We start from the raw sequence: 22,225 nt of genomic DNA, 5'->3' as shown, positions 1-22,225 counted from the left end.
TTAAATTACAATTAAATGCATTACCATTACCTATGTACACAGGCCTTAAAATACATCCCAGATTTGTTACCACTGCATGCCCTTGTTTCCCTCCCCAGCAAATTTGCCTAGACCTTATCCAAGAATCAGGTAAACAGCTGGATAGCTCCATTTCTCATTTCTCTCCCATACATAGGACCTTAAAAAACAGCAAGAAGGCTTAAGAGGCTTCATTGTCTTTGACTTGACCAGATGCCCATCTCATTCCAGAGTCTTCTTGTCCAGTTATAAAATTTAAATCCAATGTACAAATTTTCTGCATGAAAGGTAACTGGTTAGTTCATACCCTGTTTGCTTCAGCTGAGATAGAAACTGCAAAATTTCACAGCTGTAGATAGAACTTAGGGTACGGAACAATTCTCAACATAATATTTTATTATTTACAGCAGAGAAAATCCTTCCATCCACTTTTACAGTTGGAGGGGAATCTTTTTTTGTAAGGGGAGGTGGTAGTAATTAAGATATGTCCCAAAATCTTCCTTGCCTAAACAATTTTCAAAACTATAGACCTAATGATCTCTTTGTAGTGAAACAGCCCTATGTATTTTTGTTACAAGAGTATGAACCTTATATATACAGATTGAACCCCAAAGGCTAATTTATTTATTAATCCAAAGGAAAAAAAATAAAGAAATAAAATTTTGAAGGCTCTTCTAGAGTTTCCCCATGTTCTAAAGTCACTTTTCTTGACAGGGCAACTACAGAGTTAGTATATTAAAACCATAATAATTCAAAGCTCCTCTTCAGGAGATCTTTCTAGATTTTTCTAGTGCTTTTTGGCACTACATGAGCTGTGAGTAGCTATAAGGGTCTAATTTTTTTTAATTACAATTTTTTAATTACAATTTTTTAAAATGTATTGGGCATCCCACAGTGACAGCGGGCTTTTTCCTTAATGGTTGCACTGACAGTTGCAGCCACCATTACAATGTCAGAGGAAGTGAAATGGTCCCTCTAAAGGTGCACAGCTTTGCATTTTCAGAGCCTCTGTCTCCAAGCTGTGCAGTTTACTGGGCACAGAAGGTTGCCTCAAACCTCCCAGTGCTTTGCCTCAAAAGGCACAGATCAGAACTGTGCTCAGTGGTTGCAAAGAAGATTAAGGAAGAAATAAAAAATGGCTCACACCCTTTTCTTGCATGCACCATTCAGCAACAGTCCAGCAGATATTTAATCCCCCTCAGAAAAAAACAGTTCCCACCCCAGCTAAGGCAGACAGGTACATGTTTAGCAGGGGAATGTGATGAACAAAGCCCATGATATAAATGACATCAAAGGTGAGAGCCAGGAGAAAGAGCAAGTGAATGCAAAGAGATAAGAAAAAAAAATTAGAGTAGAGCAATACAGACTCCATTTCTATGGAGTTATTTGATACACCTGTACATTTTAGATATTTTATTTTTATTAAACTCCTGGTATCACACCATCTTATTTTCCAAGCCCTACTCATAACTTATACACTTCAAAGAATTATAATGATATTTTTTGTAACCTATCAAAGAACCAAATCACTAAATTTGGTTCCAACAGTCAGGACATTTCCCCCTTCCACTGTTAATCCCAGACATCATCTCTTTTCATTGAAATGCTTTAGTTTTTGAAGGAGAGAGCCTGGATCTGGGCATCTCTTTGTTTCTTCTTCTAAAGGGGCTCCGAAGCCTTTAGCTACCCATTACTGTTCCAATAACAGAATGGCACAAACCTTATTGCTGTAGGGTATGGCAGCACATTTTATAAAATAGCAGTTGCTCATCCAGCTTAAAGAGGCAACCAGGCACATCATGGGTGGGTGCTGCAGGAAGCATCAAGAAGCAGAATCATTTAGGTTTAAAAGAGGATGTTAAACTGCAACCACGCTCTCAGTTTCTGAGCAGAGCAGTGAGTGATTGGTGCATCTAAATTTCTAAAGATTTTCATTCTTGTTAAATAACTCTCTCTACAAGGGACGTTAGCATTGTGGAAACAATTATTAAATAGTCGATGCAGCGGTAAAATAATCTGAATGTGATCAGAATGTTAAACAAAGACACTGCAAGTCTTTAATATGCATTTTTAATGTAATTAATTTTGTTGCAAATTTCACATTTGGTCAGATCAAATTCCATTTTTGGGCAAAAATATGTAAGGTGATGGTTTTTGAAATACAGATCCAACTCAAATAAAACTCAAAGTCACAAGTAAAAGTCTGATTAGGTCCCAACTATCCAAAGATTTCACTGCTTCTCATCAACTCAGTAAACACTTCTACCATAAAAACAAATTAACCCCACGTTAGACTATGAAACTAAAAATATTATTTCCCAGAAAACAAACACAATTATCCCCACCATGCCATAGAAAATAAATGATACACGGACTGCTGAAGATGGTTAATGTCCATGGTAAGTGCTCCTATAAATATCAGGAATTGAAACACCACTCTATAAATATATTTCATGGGAGTTTAAAAAAGAAAATCTTTTGGAGCAAATTACTCATCAAGAAAATCCTTAAAGTTTGTTTAGAGATAATAGATACTCATTCTGTAGTCATTCAAGAAACTGAAACTAGACTTGCACAGCCAATTTTCAGACCCCTAGTACTCCCCAATGACACACACAATAAATATAACTCACAATTTACTGTATCTATAGGAAGCAAAGAAATCTTGGATGAAAACAAGAAGATAATACTCAAAGGGAGAATAAATGTAAGACCATGTATTTTCACATCCTGCCAGAGATATGAAAGGATGACCTTGAAAAAGAGTGAGGATGGAAACTTGAATGCTTTGTCAGAGCTGCCCTGAATTCCACTGAAATCGGCTCCAATGCAAATGGGATGAGCTGATGCTCAACAGTGCTAAGGCAAGGAGAGGACCTGGCTGAAAACCCTGGAAAAGCTGTGATGAGGAAGGTGGCATTATGGAAGAGCAGGGCAGCATTACCAGGAAGGCCATTTACTATTTCTAATAATTTAGGTTCGGCTGCAAAGGATAAATTTGGGACAACATGATCTGCACGCGTGGAAGATGTTGAAAGCAGGACAGTTGGATGGGAGGTCTGCACCCTAAAATATTGCACCCTCCCATGGAGTCTTGCAAAGAAGCAAAGTTACAAATTGCTTCTGAGACCTGTGAGGAGCTTTGTCCCACTGCAGGAGCTCTGCACTCTCGGGAGGAACATGCGGCTCTTCTCAAAGCCCAGAGAGCCAGTGTGGGTGAACCAGGCACCACACACGCGTTTTGTCATTTCTCTCTGCAGGCTGAGAAATCCTGCCCGTAGGATTGGAGTAGGATGTATACCAAAGCAGAAAAGTATAAATATTTTAGTCAAAACCTTACAGTGATGTGGAAGTGGGAAGATCTGCATAAAGATCAGCAAACAGACTTTACTGCCTAATAGTTCTGTTTAAAAAGAGTTGTTCAGAAAAACTCTTCATAATATCTGGAAAGTGTTGTGTTTATATTAAATGTTTTGTTCACTGAGAAATCATATGGTGCTCCACTCTCTGAGGCTGACTGGCAGCTGTTGTTACCCACCTACATGCAGGATTTGGCACAAAACAGCTCTGAAGTTTGAAACTGCAACATTTTGCAGTTTGCCCAAAGAAGCTGTGGCTGCCCCATCCCTGGAAGGGATGACAAGGCCAGACTGGATGGGCCTTGGAGCAACCTGGTCTAATGGAAGGTGTCCTTACCCATGGCAGGAGGCTTGGAATGAGATGATCTTTTAGGTCCCTTCCAACCCAAACCATTTGATTATTTCTGCTGTGTTTCTGCAGCCATGTAAACTGAGGCACAAGAGACAGGGCAGGTTTTTAAGGGCAGCTGAGGTCATCTGGGCTAAACACACTCCAGTAACCTGAGCAAGTACTGAGTTCAAACCATACAAGTCAAGACTACACTTTGAAATCTTCTTTTAGTTCTGCAGGATCATGACCCTTAGTGATTCGGAAGCTTTAGGTCTCCACCGAGAACAACTTTTGCTCTGCAAAGGAAAGCATATGGATTCTAGCTAAGCAATCTGTCAGGGTGCTGGGGAAGATGCAAAAAAAGGCAGCAACACTTTCCTGCAATGGTGTTACCGTTCTTCCCTTTCCCATCTCACACTTTGGGGAGAGGATAAAGCCCGCCTACGGCACACAAGGCACATGAGGATAAGGGCGAAGCTGGAGAAGGGATCTGCATGGTGTGCTAACACAAATGCAGCTCCAATGCAAGCAGAAAGTCCTCAGGATGCAGAATAGTTTGGAAAGAGAGGTGCCCTAGCCCTGAGGTCTTGGTTTTAGGCATCAGAACCAGCACTCAACATTTCAAGGAGGGTTAAAAGGTCTGTCCTCTCCTGGACAGGTGAACATGGCCCCTTGGATTCCCTGGGGTGTACAAGAGTAGTAACTCCCATTACTTGTGCTCATTTTCCTTAAAGCACAAAAAACTCAAATAGGTTAAACTAGTATTTCTCATTTGGGTGAAACATTCAACCCTTCACTAAACAGAGTCCTACCACTGACACAAGCATTGATCTTACTGGATGGGATATATTTGTAAACAGAAAAAAGCACACATTGAAGAAAAATGATGTATTTTGGATGATCCCTTGAAAAGTTACAGTTTTTTTCTCCAGGAATATCCACTGGGCATAACTGGATAATGCCAGGAGTGCTGATGTATATAACACATTGCAATACTGTAGATAACTAGGAAGTTCTACCTTGAAATATTTCCAAATATTTCATAACCATAAGTTGCTCTTTGCTTTACCCCAGGGGAAGATCGGACTTGCCAGAACAAACAACTCACCTGATGCTTTTGATCACTTTTTCCTGGCTCTGCCTGTTCACTGACACTGCACCACTGACTGAGCAACACAAGAAAATTGAGGTGGAGAAGGCTCCAAAGTTTGTTGTTGAACAACACCCCTCAACCAGACCACCAATAAAGCTTTTTTAATTGTAGGGTCCACAATTGCAGACACATTCTCTGCTCCTAGACATGCATCAGCAATGGGAAAAAAGACAGCCACTAATTGTCAGTATAAAGCAGAACTAAAGAAAAGTTTACAAAGGGATAAGAAGGATTTTCCACTCAAAGCAGGGGAGAACAGCTGAAGAGGAACTTTAAATTAGCTTTAAAAGAAGGTTGTATCAGGAGGAATATAATTACCTTCTTGGAGTTTCACCAAGACTTGGGAGTCAATGGCTCTACTCTTGCAGAATGGTGCAGTGGGATTTTTAATGACCACAAATGGTCAGGACATTGATTTTACATTCCAGGTGAAAAATGGCACCTCCAAAGACACATTGTTGTCTCTGCTCTTCCTAAAATCACATTGGGGACTGCATCTGCCTTGACTTGGAAGAATTAATAGTGTGTATTGAAATACCATTGTGAGACACAAGATATTTCACTGGTCTTAAATTGGATAGTTTCTCAGATTTGTTAGTGTGCAGCAACGTTTACTGGCTACATTTGGATAAAATATAGGGTTTAAATTCTGGATTCAGTTTTGCTATGATTAATTTAATAGGTTTCAGAGAAGACTTTTTTCTGTATCACATGCCCTTTACATATCTTTTTTGGTACCATTGTTCCCTATGTCAACTAAACATCAAAATGGTCAAAAGCAATTTAATCTTTTAAAACCCTCAAACTATTAAAAACTATCAAGATTTGAAATTGATACTTCTGTAAGTATTTAATCTTTCACACAGTAAGCAGCAAATAAATACAATGCCATGTTATATCTTCACACTGAGCTTAGCTACCTAACAAGGATCACACATTTGCAGCAGAAATTCTGCATAAACAGTCTCTGAATGTGCTATTTAAGTACAAGCTAAATACTCTTTTTTTAGGAAGTGATGTAACAAGTTCATATGTAAAAATCTATTTCTATGCAATGTGACATTCTGCAAGATTAGCTGACTGAGATAAAGGACATGAACAAACATGCTTGTTGTTTTCTCCCATGATTATTTTTAAAAGCCGCATTTTTCAGTATTCTAAATTTGCTACTTCTGATTTTTTTTTTATTCCTCCTTAGGTATGAGGAAAGAAATCTCTATGTAGTCAGTGATAAGCACCTGCCATGAAAACTGTCCAAGTCCAGTGTACATCCTGTGTACAAATAATACCCCAAATTAAACCGGCCCTCATCATTGTGACTACTTTATATTTTTTAACAAAGCGTAAGTTTTAATTTACCCTTCACCCCATAAGACAACAATATTGTATCTTACAAGTCAAAGCATAATTCAGGCCAAATTCTCACTGCTTTCAGTTTAACTACCACTCCCAGCTAAGATTTTGGCCCCTTGTCTAACTACCCACCAGGGACATCACATGAAACCTCTCTCATACATCTTTTGCTCTGCTATTAATGAGCAAGATAGAAATTAATTAAGTGGGAGAGACATAGAAGTGTCCATTTGAGAGACTGGTAATGGGGGCACGGATGGGATGCAATTCAGCCAGGGTCATGAGGGAGAAATGCCAGGGCATGGAGAGGAAATGGAGATCCCATTCTGGCGCTTTGCTCCAAGGTCAGAGCCTGCCTTTGTGGATGTGGCTGTTGCTATGTGTTTTCTCAGGCAAGTGGAGCATTTTGAAAGTTAAGAAAGCTTGGAAATGAAGAAAGAAAGCACTGTGGGTAGAGGATTTGTCTCTCCAGGACACAGCAAGCAGCAGGAAGAGCATGGGGAGAATCCACCATGGTACCAACTCCAACACCCTCACCCTGTTAGTACAGGAAGGGAAAGAAGTGATGCACAGGCAACTGCCTCAGGGAGCTCAGCAGGAGGAACATACCCTCTGTCTCTCTCTAAAATGCGAAGAAAGATCATCCAAAACAGAGCAGATGTTCCTCCCCATATGCTCATTGAACCTGCTGTAATCTCTCAGGGTAGAAAATCTTACACGTTTGGTATTTGCCTGACCTGTAGCTCGTGCTACCCTGCCACTGGTGCAGCGTTACTTTGCCACCATCCCTTCTCACTGTGCCAGGGAAAGGAGAGGAATCACACCCAAAGTCTCAGCAGGAACTTTGGGTCAAACTTGTACAAATATAGAACCGCAGGAGAATTCTGGGCCGTGTGCTAATTGTACAGAAGAATTATGGAGCCATAAAATGGTTTGGGCTGGAAGATCATCCCTTGGGCAGAGAACCTTTTACTAGACCAGGCTGCTCAAAGCCCCATTTAACCTGGCCTTGGACACTTCCAGGGATGGGGCAGCTAAAGTTTCTCTGGGCAGCCTGTGCCAGGCCCTCACCACCCTCATAGGAAAGAATTTCTTCCTAATATCTGATATAAATCTACCCTCTTCAGTTTAAATCTGCTAACTCTTCTGTCACAGCACTCCCCAATGAAGAGTCCCTCCTTCTCTTTCTTGTAGATCCTTTCTGGTACTGGAAGGTGCTTTGGGCAGCAGGGAGCCCTCTCTTCTCCAGGCTGAGCAACCCCAGAAGTCATACATTCACAAGGTTGCATGAGATATATGCAAAAAGACGTGGAAATTGTTCAAGTTCTATAGCCTAGATTCATTCCTTCATTTCTGACACGTGGTACAGGGCTTCAGTAAGTTTCTTCAGATATTTAAGACTTTGTCATACTTGTGTAGGGTGAGAGGCCCAGTTATGTGTACAATTCACACAAATGTCTTTATGATGAGACATTGGTTGGGTCAAATGTTGATGTCTTCAGTGATGAATGCCAAAAAGAAAAAGCCACCCTAACAACTGTTTTCTGTTAAATGCCCACACCTCAGTCTTCCTGCCCATATTTCCCTCACAAATATCACAATGTCAACAGTTCAAAACTTCGGTGTTCCCTGATGTCAGATGTTTTCACTAATGTACACAAACTTCAAGCCACTCAAAAAGTTTGGAGGCTTTATTTAAACTTATTTCAGAGAAGTAACTTGATTCTCTGCCAAGAAATGCCAAGCTTGGAAATGACATCTCATCCTGGTCTCAAAATACTTTACTGGAGCTAAACAACTTGGATACTTCAGCTATTATGTATTCAAATAGTTACTCATTTTCTTGGCCAGTGCAGGCTGGGCTGAGATGGGCATTTGGGGATCTCTGAAGTTTTGTGACTTCTAGAACAAAGTGAGATGCTAAGCATAGGTACCTTGGAAGAACCAGCATAAGTTAGGAGAGGGATGGTCTTGTTTGTCCAGTTCAGTATGCAAAAATATAGGACTGGCATTGGCAACTACCAGGGGAAAAAAAACACAAACAAAGCCAAACAGATTTAAAAAACACCACAATCAATAAAAACCTCCCCAAAAACAACAACCCCACTGAAAATCCCACAAATCTCTTTTCATGCACCTGCTGAAATGCTTAGTTCCTTTTTGTAGTTGTTAATCAAGGGTAAATTTACTTCTTAGCTCCTTTTTGTCCTGAGAACTCCTCCTTGTAATATAAAATACAATGGTGCCAGGTTGAAACATGGGATGGAATAGGAAAAATGTAGAAAGGACTCTGAACAGGCCTGCCAGCCAGGAGTCTGTGTCCCATTAGCTGCAGTTCAAAACAGTCCTCATACTATTTCCATAAATACTGTGGTATCTTCTGGAGTATCTCAGCACAAACTGCAACAGATGTTGGATGCTATTATTTCTTCATTCCTGCTCATTTGTTGTTCATCTGTTATTTTTTTGCCACTTTTTTTTCCCTCTTGCCACCTGTCCTCCCACAAATCAGAAATGTTAAAAACAACACAGTCAACTTTTGTTCTTATTGGTGCATCTACCACTGCCCAAAATTAATGGGAGAGAAAAAGAAGAGAGATTAGGATCTAACTCCCTGTTTAATTTCTGACCTTAAAAGGATGGGTAGAGTTTATTTTTGACAGCCCTAACCAGAGAGAGTAAATCTGCTGAGTTGCCCACCTCAGGAAATGGAAGCACACAAGTGCCATTGTTCTTTAACAAGTTCTAAATAATATTACTGAACAATATAGCAATGGTGTTGTGAAATTACAATATAAAGTGTTTTAAAGTGTGAGTTACCCATGATATAAATCTACAAGCAAGCCCTTTTCTCCCCAGACACATCCAAACCCAAAGATGTTAAGATACTTCTTTAATGGCAAAAACTATTAGACTGCAATATGTAGCAGGTTCATCTATTAATCATCAGACCATTTATGTTCTGTAATTCTACCACAGTTAAATAACATGGACTACTAAGTACCTGAATCGGCTATTAGCAACCATTCCTGCTCATTAAAACTCACTTATTTAGACTTTAGCAATGGTAAATGTAACCAGCCCTGGAGGAGTGTCACAGTGCTTGGAAATGGCACATTAAGCTTCATTTACCCAGCTACACTCCAAGGCAGAGGGGGAAGGGAAAAATACAGTGACGGTCCATAACAAAGCTCAGAAGCTTTTTGAAGCTGCATTAAGAAAATGACAAATCTTACAAAGAGAGCCATAAAGATTCCTCAAGTACAACAGTTAGGCAAGGAGCTATTTATCATGGTTTGTTGAAAAGACTCCTACGTTTGATACTATTGGACTGTGAGAGATGATTATTAAATGTAATTACAGAAATAGCACAGAAATAATAGTTTATTGCAGAGCATAAGCAACACTGTACTAACAAAGAGGAGTGGGGAACACGTTCAGCATTTGCAATGGTATCATTAGCTTTTCTGGGAACACATACACAAATGTATACACATTTGATTCCATGTTGGCTTCTACTAACCAGAATTATCCTTCAAGAATTTCTGATCTGGGTCAATGAATCCGTCTATCTCTGGAGTGAGGAAACAGGAGCCAAAGTGGATTTCTATTTGGGTGTCAGCTTTTATTCCTTTCCTACGTAACACAGATTTATTAAAAAACAATCACAGCCTGCTGTCAGGAAATACTGCTTGCATTTGCTTATTAGCAGCCCCGTAATAGATACATTTTTGCTACAGTGCTGCCATTTGAAGTGAATGATTTATTTAGAACATGCCAGTTATCACTAGATTCTCCACGCAGTAAAACAACAAGTTTTGATTTCTTATTGCTACCTGCAGGAATGAGTTTAATTTCTATTACACTAACACCTCAGCATGTTTGCTTGTGTAGCCAGCCATCAATTTACCTTTTCTTTTTGCTGTGAAGTGATTCCACCCAATTTCTTTTCACTCTTGAATATATCTGCCACTCACTTCTTGCGCATGATTGTCCATCTTGGTGAAGCCCCTTTTATTAAAACCATACAGTTCTTTCAGAAAGCTGATTTGGGGTAGGTATCCACACTTTTCCCAAATTACAAAGATAAACAAACTTAGAAGCACAGCTTCTTACAGCTGGGACGGTGGTTTGTGCCAGCAAGCAGGGCAAAAAAAACAACCCTATCTCAGCAGTTCAAAAGCTCCTTTCTGGCCCACCAAGTTTTAGGCTAAATTAACTCTGCTACTGGCCCAAGACTGAAATATTTTGCAAAACTCCGTTTTGGAAAGAAGGCATTCAGTGACAGATGGGCTTTATTTATTTTTGGGTAAAAGGAACAGCTTAACACAGGTTGGGAACATGGGAGAGCATCCTGGCACATCAAGACAAAGGCTGAAAGCATCTGACGTACTAAGGAGATGCAGAAACGATCATCACACGACCATGCACACGTTCATTGATAACATGGTGCACACTGACCCCTGCTCCTTCAGCAAGGATCTGTTTTGGAGCAGGAAATGCAGCCAGTAGTTTTGAAGCTCAGCAGCTTCCTTTAAGCATCTGTACTCCCTCTTTAGTTCGCTGTGTAATGACAGCTTAATGTTTTACTGGAGGCTGCACTCAAAGACCGGAGCTGCGTGCACTCAGCTGAAAGAGAGAGGTGAGGCTGTAAATCAGGTGCAAGAGAAGAAATCAGAGTCTACCTTTAGGCATTCCCATTTCTGGGTTTTGTTCAAAGCAGCATTTTCACATTTTCTAAAGGCTCGTGGGTTACATTTTCAAGGGGTTTGAACCTAAAAAAACTTGTGGATAGATTGTTATCAAAGATTTCCAACCATGCTGCAGAATCCTTGGGAGTTCGGTATTGCTTATATTGAAATGCTTAAGAAAAAAAAAAAATCCCTCTAACCATCTCTCTGCATCAGGAGATACACAAAGGCATTTGGGAAAGTCTCCCCTGGTCCTACACATCACTGGTGTAAAAGAAAACAAGTTTTCCTTTTGAAGGTTTTTGATTCCTTTGTAACAGACAAATCATTGCTGCAGCACTTTCCAGCTGACAATTATCTTGCCACAATAGCCGTAAAAAATAAAATAAAATCAACATGGATGGAATTTGAAGTAGAAGACCTAAATTATACTTAACTATATTCATAAAACTGCACCTCTGCTCAAAGTTGCTCTGCACACTGCACATATGCCAGGATCTCTTAATCTGCTGCTGATGTGCTGCATATTGCAGTCGTGTGCAATTACAGTTAGCTATAATTAAGAACAATTACTACTTTTATTTCTCCACTTGTTCTTTAAAAAGCACAGTTGTAATAAAACTTCCCCCCCCCCCCCTTTTTTTTTAAAGGTGAATATAATTATGCATCCCTATAACATCTCAAATAATTAGTTTCTTCTGGAACAATTTTCATTCTAACTGTCAGATCTGCCATCTATAGTCAATAGAACACATTGTAAAAAAATTCTATTATTAACCTTTTTTCACCCCATAAATCTGCAAAAGAATTTGAAGAAATTGAGGAATTCATTGCTTAAACATTGAAAGACCAAATGCAACTAACTCCCCTTCCCCAGCAATACCTTCTTAATCATGCTGAAACATTATTATTATTATTATTGTGCTAGCTAACTATAATAATAATAAATTAAAGCTGGATATAAAAGGTATTTGGCACCTCTCTATATTTTATAGGCTACTTTCCAGCCCTATTCTCATAAAAGAATCTCTCTACTGTATCTTTGTTTAGAATCTTCCCGTGATTACTAACCATGCAGACTGCAGGGAAAAGTAATTAAGTTTAATAGAAGCCACCCTCATTTTTGAAGCTGCCCTCAATTTAAGCCATAGAAGGAGAGTAATTAAATTTAATGCGTGCCACAGCTTTTAAATGAAGATATGGCATGTAAAATTCTCTCACTCTGTAACATGTCTTTTCTGATCACTGCAAAATAAGTGTTGTGATGCAAAGATAGCAAACTACAACCACCAAGTGATGTTGAGCTTTCTTTTTCTACTGGCCATCTCTTCCAAAGGGAGAGGAACAGCTTATTATTATTTGTGCAGATTAAGAACAATGTGATCTAAATCGCAGGAATTGGGAAGCCTGCAGTGGTTTACCCATCCTTTGCCCACATTATCTGCTTTGATTAACTTTGGATGAAACTTGCAGCAGGGCCCACCTTTTACATGTTTTTAACAGATGTAACAGGTTTTCAACTACAGCACAGACCATTGTTTAACAAGATCCTCCACCAAACTAGCTGCAGTAGAAGCAGGAGCTAATGGCATTAATTTCCAGACACAGCCACAGATCTCCCGTGTAAGACTTCAGTCTTAAGTCACCAGAAGAAAAGAAAATTAAATTAGATAAGGCTCAGTTATTTTCCCAAAACTTGTCATACTACTTTCACATAAAAATTCAAATTGCAAACCAGGACTAGTGAAAATATTTCACCCTTGCAAAGAGGAATTTACTGAATGAGGAGCTCTGAGACTGAAAGAGAGTCATTTCCCTTCCCCAGCACTGCAGGTTCCCTCTATATGTATAAACAAATGCTTCTTTGCAGAGAATCACAGAAGTTTCATCAGCTGATTTAATACAAGCAGAGAATTTAAAGGCTTGAATTACTGTGCAAAAGGGAATATAGATGCCTGACAGTCTTTGTTCAGAAGGTTAGACCAAGAAACTAAATTTATAATTAGTTCACAAAAGAACTCCCAAACTTCTTCCATGCAGCCTCCTCTCCTGAACACATATTAGTGCCTATTACTGGGCTTGAACAAAACTTCTGTGCTGAAAATTAGACCAGACTTGGAAAGGCAAAACCTGAGACAGATTTTCAAAGGTCTTTGGGTGGAAAGGCTCCCCCAAAAATCAAGGGAGTGGAAAGAAATGAGAAAGAAAAAGTAGAGGAAGTAAAAGAAGATGGAATAAATTAATAGATTCTCTGTTTCAGTTTTAAAACCCACCACAAATCTGCCGTGTACTTTCTCAAGAGAGGGGCTGAATGAAAAGAATGAAGAAATGAATCTGGCATTCATTTCTTTACCAGGTTATCAAAAGTGAACTCGCATCATAGTAAACAAGAGGCAACCATGGTTTCATGCCTGTCTCCCTGACAAAACCCATGATCCTCTATCCATTAATCCACAGACTGTTCAATAGGCAGAGCCACACTTCAAATCTTGAAGCCACTGCTAATATAAATTGCAAGCAATTTGAGAAAAAGAGACTGAATTTGTAGCTATTTTTAAAGTTTGAAAGAAATAAGATATTTGTTTATCCATATCATGACTTAAAAAAAAAAAAAGTTGGATTCTTTTGGTTTTAATGTAACAAAATAGTGACAAAATTGCTGTTTAAATTCTAATTTTTACTCATTTATATATTAAAGTGATCCTACCAGATGCTGGAACTAAAGCAATATGATTTTGCTATATTTATATCTAAGCTGCAAAACATTTCAACATTTACAAAGAGAAGAAAGTTCTCTGCTAATGCCAGGAGAAGAATAAACTCAAATGCCATTGCACATGATGGCTCTTAATAGCTGGCACGGGGAGAGGAGAAATGTCTCTATAACAACAGTGTTAAGGAAATGTGTGGCAAATATCACACCACAACAAGAAAATTTTAAAAAAGGGCTTGTGGAGAGTGTTAACATGAGGACATAACATCCACATGCTCTCAGATGCTCGGGATGGATGCAGACCAAGGCCAGCAGAGGTCTATTTCCTCCTCTCCCCTAATCTGAAATGCCTCTTCCCATCCAAACCACCTGCTGTTCATGCCTTCTGCTTTCCTCACACATTTCCCAATCAATACTTAGGCCCTTCTGCTGCTGGCTACCAAAAAGACAACTCCCACTCTGCTCTAATATGCCCTCAGGAGCTTCGGCAGAAATGTGGGCTGTGGACTGGCTGGCCAGGAGATCAGGGAGAAAAAAATTAAACCAAACACAAAATCAAATCTTCAGGAGCCTCTCTCCTCAATTCCCACCCACAGTGAATGCTGGGCTAAAACACAGCCCCCATCCCTCGTCTCATCCTCTCTTTGAAGGCTCTGGGTCTCGTGGGGTCCTGCTGCAATTGGCAAGTGCTCCAAATGTTGGTGGGATGCAGCTCAGCCTGTGATGCCAGAGCAGCAAGGCTACCCCAGGGCACCAGCATGCGCCGCTCAACTGGTTAAAAATTGAAACAGAGCAAACGGGAAATTTTCTGACAAATGCTCGGAGATTATGGAGCACACATTACAGCTGTAACCACCCACAGTTCCCTCCTACAGAACAGAAACACTGACAGCAAAAGCCATTCACTGCAGAAGCTGAAAAATAACAAAAAAAATGCAGCAGTGAGGATGAAATTGAAGCCTGTAGGTATTTTCTGCAAGAACCTGTGCAAAGAAAGAGGGGAAGTTTGCAAGACACAACAGAAGAGAAGGCACAGTCTTGGTTTGCAAGTTCACAAGATGTGCCAGGACTGGTGTGCAGACCTGCACTAGTTATGGCATTCATTACCCATTTCTTACTCAAGAAGGAAATTATATTCCTGTAATTTATATAAAATTATGTACTGTAAAGTGGTGCAATAGTGGGCGGGAAGGGAAGGACAGCCTCTTCTTTTTGTTATTAAAAATAACTAAACTAGACAAAACCTCAGATAACCTTAGTTAAAAAATTTTCCAGGTCTCTGAGGACAATGGAGCAAAGAGCAGGGATTCAATGTGGCTTTCAGCAGGGAGAAGGGCTCAGCCTTCTGAAATGCTCTTGAAAAAGAAAAATGTAAAAGATAAAATAAAAGCAAAAGTGTACGCTTTCCACCATGGAACTAATTTTTTGTGTTCACTACTTGCAGCGATCATTCAGTTCTATGGATCAAAAAAATCCTACTGCTACCAATGTGCGTGGTCAATCAGCAGGATATTCTGTTTCAAATATGAGATCTGAAGTTGTTTCTTTGATTCCTTTTCAAAAGTGCGACATAATTTCCCCCTTCTCCCAGTGCCAATCATGTTCAGGTAAATGTTACAGCTTCTGCAAGTGCAAATTAAAGACAATTATAACCTGGCTAACCTACTCCATCATTAAAATTCCTGGCACAACTCATTTGCCCGTGGAGTGGAGATTTGCTGCTATGATATTCACTTGAGTAGGGAAATGCTCATCTTTAGATGCTGTGGACATGCTGATTGTTCTGATCAAAGAAGGCAAAAGTGGAAGTGCTTATTTGCCCCTGTAGGAAGGAGCACTGCAGTGTAAGTGCAAGAATTTATTGTCACCTTAGTCACTAATGCTATTTGAGGGAACAGCTTCCACCTGTTCCAAAAACAGCATCACAACGCACGTGTGTTTAGGAAAATTAAAGATTTCTCTTTCTGGTACCAAGTCCTTGCATGGCCACACCAGCTGCACAAGGGAAAAATAGGACCAGTGAGTTAAGGGTCTTAATAGAAACACCTTAGGGATATTGCACTTCCAACTGAAATTAGGGGCTCCTTATGTATGAGATCCAACTTAAGTCATTGCACCTCCCTGGCAGGTGGAAATTGGGTGCAACTCTCAGAGCTTTAAACAAATCAATGCCAAAGAGAAAAGTACTGAGAAACAGGAAAAATAACAATCAGCAGAAGTCCTTTAAAAGCAATCTCGAATGCAGAGAACAGAAACCTCCAGCCCAACCCTCCTGTCCACAGCAGACAGCTGAACAACAGCTTATTTCCAGATGGGGAGTCTGTATTAGTGAGAACTCCCTACAGTTGCTTTGTATTATATATAAATTATAGCCTCTTTGTTCCAGAAGCAACTCTTTTTGTTGCATTTACAGACAGCACAGAGCACAGCTACGGATTTGAGGTAATGCTGTAAGTGTTTCAATAGGAAAGAAAACAACCCCAGAACCAAACAAGGAATTTTCAATAGAAGCAAAACTTTTCTTATTGAAGTATTACCCAATTTGAAATCTTTACTTGTTTAGGTTTAAAATTTTATAGTAGGCACAAAAGGACAGGGACATTTTTCCCCAGCTCAATTTTTCAAGAAGGAGGGGAATCAGAGCAGTTCTGCCATCCTGCTGAGAGGTGCAAAGCTTTCCTAGATATTACTAGTTTATGAAGCTCCTCATATAAAAAGGGTGTGGGAGGTGTGGAGTGCACTGGCCTATTTGAGCAAGGGGACATGTCAGATGAATGAGTTGCAGCCACCTGAAATCCTTAATAAAGCCCTGGTATCCAAGGGCTGGCTGCTTTCACTTATGTTTGTGGGGCCAGATTGCCATCAGTGAAATTCGAGCCGGAAGACAAATCCCACAAACAAAACCCCCGCTCCTTTTCCATTGAAACATGACCTTTTCATTTCACAAAATGTGTGTCAGCTTAAATCTTGTCAGCACGACCCCAATCTGTCCTCTCCCCCGGTTCTGTGGAGCTCTTTGCAGAAGCCATTGCCACCCCAGGCTACGATCTCGTCACATCTCATCAGCGAAACAGGGCCAGGTCCTTCCAGGACTGCAGGAGACACCTCTGAGGGAAGCCCAGGAAGCTCTTGGTGGTGACTCTCACACGTAACATGCCTTGAATTAACACCAAATCCACGCCCCACAGCAGCATGGAGGCCACAAGGCTTCTAAACCTTGAATTTTAAATGGGGAGGACTAGAAATTAGAATCACTCTTATAAACTTCAGAGACATATCTCCATATGCACAACGGTGACAGTTACATTATCATCTGTCAGCTGTTGAAGTTCTCCCCTTGTACTCTGATGTTATCAACATCCATGAGATTTTGCTCATCTTTTTTAATAAAAAAGAAAAAAAACAAAATCAAACCTACAAAATCTCCCAGAGCCCAGCAAGTGGACTGTTCTTGTTTTTTCCCTTCCACTGCTGAGGTTTACCTCCATACTTCTACATTTTTCCTGACAGAAGTCTCAGTGGTCCTTCCTTGTTTTACTCCAATAATGTGCCTTTTAAATTTTCTTCTATTTTTGGAGCTTTGTTAGCCTGGTTTACTCCCAGTACTCAGTTCACAGCCACCTCCTCTTTCTTTTTCACTCGCCTTTTACATCATGCTCCTCTTCTCCAGCTTGCTTTATTCTGGCAATTCTGAGCTGTCTTCATACACTTGCCTCCAGAAATACAGTTTCCTATTTCACCTCCTCTACCATCAATCAATAAAATTCAAACACAAGTATTTCATCTACTTCACAAAACTTTTTCAGTACATCAGGGCTGCTTCATAAAGCCCAGTTTTCCCCCAAACCATGTTGGAATATACATAACAAGCTAGTGCACAAAGTATATTTTAATACATATGCACAATATTATACAATGCATATATAATATATACTATGTACAATATTCAGCTGTAACAAATTGGTGCTTCAATGACTTCTTACTTCATGTCTGTGTGCCACAGATTGCTCAGACAGATCTTTTGACATAGAATGCACGCTCCTTTCTATTCAGCAAGTGACAAACACACAATATCCCAAAGTTAAGGCCAAGTATGAAGTTGGTACACAAGGAACAGGCAGTAATCTTATGTTTGACTCTTTTATAAGGACTCAGCACACATATTAGCTATGCTGTTAATGGTTTTAATCTTTCTGTGCTGTTTATCTAAAAGGTTCCCCCATCACTGACTTAGGGTGGAAGAAAAAAAGATTAAACTGACAGAGCTTGATCCTTCAAAAAAGAACTTTCACCAGAAAAAAAGAAAAGCATTGGAAAAAGATCAGTTTTCAAAGTGAGACATGGAAATCATAAATTCCTGTACTCTGTTTTAAAGTGTTTTTTACACCAACAAAAGCCCAGATCTGTCTTGTTGAGCTGTATAAAGCAAGCCAGCACATGTGAATTGTAGCTTTTTTAGCTATCACTAAATAAGCTCTACATGTTAGGTTTCTAATCACAGGCTTTCCACTGTTTTCTTTGGTTATTATGTGAGATGCATTCACAGGGATCTCAAAGAACAGTTGGAGCACTGCCGATACAGTGCGTGTGTTCTCTGAAATTTCATTATGTATAGATTAACACCTCCAAACAGGCACCATCCCACACAATGGCAGCCACAAGTGGAGAACAACAACAAAAAAAGCAAAGCCATAGACTTCAGACTAAAATATTTCTTTGGCTTAGGTTTGTTTTTCGAGTTGAGTTTACATACATGAAGAATTAATACCTTTACACTCTAGTTTTTTAACAAGTTGCATATCTTTCTTTTTCCTGTTATTTTCCTGAAAACAAAGATTTTTATCCAGTGATTAGGAACTGAAGAAATAAACAAAAGCAGATCATGCCTTCACCAGCCTCCTGTGTTTTCACTAGGGAAAAAAAAAAATCACTGAGAACTTCACAAAACTTCTACTCTGCCAGGCACTCGCAAGAGCTGAGAAATAACTTGTCCAATCACAATATTAGCATTCACAGGAAGCTCCAGAAATTACATATACACACAGAGGGTTATTTAACTGCACGTTCTTTCATTTCCCCTGGATGAAATCGCTACCACACTACAAAGAGATGTAATTAATTGGCACTGCAAACACACACAGACACACACAGGCAGCACCAGCCTGCCTGACCTGCTCCTGTGCTCAACCACTTTAGGCACACAGACCATTTAAGTGGGGGCATTTCCTTGCCCTCCCCATCTCCCCAGTCCATCCAGAAATAATAAGTGACTCTGAATTTAGTTTTCCAGCTGCATTTTGTGTTCAAGGTAGCTTTGCCCCAGCTAACACTCATTTTATATTGTAGAATTGCTAATGTTGGAAAAGAACATTAAGATTATTAAGTCCAGCCATTAGCACAGCACTGCCAAGCCCACCACTAATCCATGTCCCCAAGTGCCGCATGTCTTTTAAATCCCTCCAGGGATGGTGACTCCACCACTGCCCTGGGCAGCCTGTTCCAGTGCTTGACAACCCTTTCAGTGAAGAAATTGAAGCTAAACCTGCCCTGGTGCAAGTTAAGGCCATTTTGCCTTGTTCTATCTCTTGGGAGAGCAAACCAACCCTCACCTGGCTGCACCCCCTGTCAGGCACTGCTAGAGAGGGATTCAGTCACCCCTTGAGCCTCTTCCTCTCCAGGCTGAGCTCCCCCAGCTGCTCCCCACAGAAGTCATGTTCCAGACCCTTCCCCACTCCATTCCCTGCTCTGGACATGCTCCAGCCCTTCAATGTCTTTCTTGGAGAGAGGGGCCCAAAACTTAACCCAGAATTTGAGGTGCGGCTCACCAATACAGGGGGACAATGTTACTATTAAAGACTGAGGCAAAGAAGGCATTAAATACCTCAATCTTGCCCTCATCCTTCATCACTATATTTTCCCCTGCATCCAGTAAAGGATGTAGATTCTCCTCAGCCCTTTTATTGTTGCTGATGTATTTATAGAAACATTTTTCTATTATGGCAGTGGCCAGATTAATTTCTAACTGAGTTTTGGCCCTTCTGATTTTTCTCCCTGTGTAACCTCTCAACAACCTTTTCCTCCTCCTGCATTGCTTGTCTCTTCTTCCAAAGGTCACAAACTCTACTTTTTTTAATCTCTGTGTTCCAGGTAAAGCTCTCTGTTCAGCCAGGCTGGTCTTCCCCCAGCTTGTCTGTTGATCTGTAGGTGTTGTCACTATATTGCAAGAGTTCTATTGTCTTTACATTGCAAGGGTTCCATATTGATAGAGTTTTGCACCTCCTTGATGATTCTTATAGGCAGCTCCTCTAGGCACTGACTATTCCTTGTCCTCACAGCAGCCAACTGACTGCAGTTCCCACCAATCCACTCTTTTATAACACTCTTCTTATTGGCTACAGCTGTGGCCTGTTAACATCAGGCCTGCTCCTAATCTTTAATAATTAACCCAGCTGCAATTCTTTAGGGGATAAGATTACTTTCTATACCACCCTTATTTACTTATATTCTATCCCCCTACATATAGGGACGTCCTGTTCCTGTGCATTTAGGATTTTCTCCTTGAGGAATGTCCAGCCTTCCTGGTCAACTTTGCTCCTCAAGGCTGCCTTCTCCAAGGGACTCTGTCAGCCATTAGCCTAAACAGGCCAAAGCCTGCCCTCCAGAGCAGATCTGCTGACCCCTTTCCTTACTCCAAGAATCCAAAACTATCATTTTGTGATCACTGTGGCCAGGACAGCCTCAGACCATCACATCGCCCACCAGTCATTCTCTGTTCTCAAACAACAGAGAGGTGTTTGAGAGGGGCACCTTTCCTCACCAGCTGTGTCAGAAAGCTCTTCCACACGCCCCAGGGACCTCCTAGACTGCTTCCTCTCTGCTGTACTTTATTTCTGGTGTACACCTGGGTAAGCTGCAGTCTCACATGAGAACATGGACTAGCAATTGTGAGACTTTTCCCAGCTTCTTATTAAATACTTTGTCTCTCTCTCCATCCTGGTTGGGTGGCCGAGAACAGAAACCGACAAGGATGTCTGCCTAATGGACTTTTCTCCTGATTCTTACCCATAAACACTCAATGCTGTCATCACCAAGATCCAGACAATCAAAACCCCCCCTAACCTACCCCACCACCTCTCCTTGCCTGTCCTTTCTGAACACTTTATTGCCATGCATTGCAGCACTCCAGTTGTGTCATCCCAGAGCATTTCTGTGATGGCAATTATGTCATTCCTGCGGCTCCCTGCCTTCCAGCTCCTCCTGTGGGCTGCCCATGCTGCAGGCAGATGCTGTTGCTTTGGGCTGAGCCCAGAGGAAATCTGATCCCATCACCTTTGTGGACAGAAACCCCAAGTGATCTGTGACCATTCTCAGGCACTTCCATGGTTTCTACATGGTTTATTCCATGGTTAATACATCAGTTGTGTTTTTGCTACCCCCTGGATTTCCATCCCCTTAGAAGGCAGAACAGAGAACCTCACTAACACACTGTCCCTCAAGCATTAATGTGTTACCCCCAGCTTTTTGTGAGTTTGGTTTTATCCCCTTCCCTTGTCAAATCTGTTTTAAGCTTTATTCAGTGAGCCTTGCTGACTCCTGCGCAAAGTTCCTCTTCCTGCTGGGAGACAGGTGTAACCACACTGTTTCCATCAGCCTTGTGTAACACAAACAGATCCATGATCAAAACCTCCAAATTCTGCCAGAAACACGAGGCTCGGAGCCAGGTATTGATATGCTGGCTCTTCCTCTTTCTTCCCTCATCATTCCCTGTGAGTGCAAGGATATGGGAGAGCACCTCTTGTGCTCCTAGTTTCTTACCCATTTATTCCAAGGCCCTGAAGTCTCTTTCAACCACCCTCAAACTTCTCAATTTTAATTTTTTGTTGCCTACATGAAAAATCAGTATTGAATTTTAATCACATCCTGGCTTGTACCAGACCCCAGCCAGAATAGGGAATTGTTCACCCTCCTGAGCTTGGACCCTGTAGGGTGCTCCGACAAAGAATTATGGCATATCTGCTCCTATGAGCCAGCTAGACACAAAAGTGGGAGAAAGACAAGGAATTTGGTGAGTGACAGAACCAAAGGGGCCTTGTTATCCTTTGATTTATGTGTCAAAGTTGCCCTCCCATGCAAATTTTTGAATACCTAATAAAGGTTGATATCCTGACTTTACCTTGTAGAGGCCACTTTTTCTCCTCTGCAGTGCCTGTTATCTTCAGGAAATGGCAGAAATTAAATATATCTGAGACCTCTTGTGCCTGTCAAATTTGGTTAAACTGTATTAACAAGTGTAAAAAGCCACAGAGACAAGAGATGGAAAAATAGGGGCTGACAGAAAATTCAACTATATAATCCCTGCATCTGCAGGGATAGAAGGTGGAGAAAATAAGAAAAGGAAGGTAAAGGAAAAAAAAAAATATAAGAGGAGCAGTAAACTAAAACCTGGCAAACCTGGCTCCCACAACATGTAAGGAATAACCCCACCACAGATTTTTCCTGTGATCAGTCATTTACGTGCAAACCTTTCACTGCAACATCAAAGGATGCAGAGTATCTTGCACTAAATGAGGGCAATAAAACCACCCCAAATATGAGAAAAAGGGCCAA

General features: G+C 40.6%; 1 protein-coding gene across 2 annotated transcripts in view; it reads right to left on the bottom strand.

The window, feature by feature from the left end:
• CELF2 (CUGBP Elav-like family member 2) overlaps positions 1–22,225 on the bottom strand; it is a 550,999-nt gene that overhangs the window by 306,560 nt on the left and 222,214 nt on the right. The window lies entirely within an intron of this gene.

This window comes from Melospiza melodia, chromosome 4 (genome assembly GCF_035770615.1).
Source record: "Melospiza melodia melodia isolate bMelMel2 chromosome 4, bMelMel2.pri, whole genome shotgun sequence".
Classification (NCBI taxonomy): domain Eukaryota; kingdom Metazoa; phylum Chordata; class Aves; order Passeriformes; family Passerellidae; genus Melospiza; species Melospiza melodia.
The sequence above is the reverse complement of the archived record's forward strand: the minus strand, read 5'-3'. Positions and strand labels throughout refer to the sequence as shown.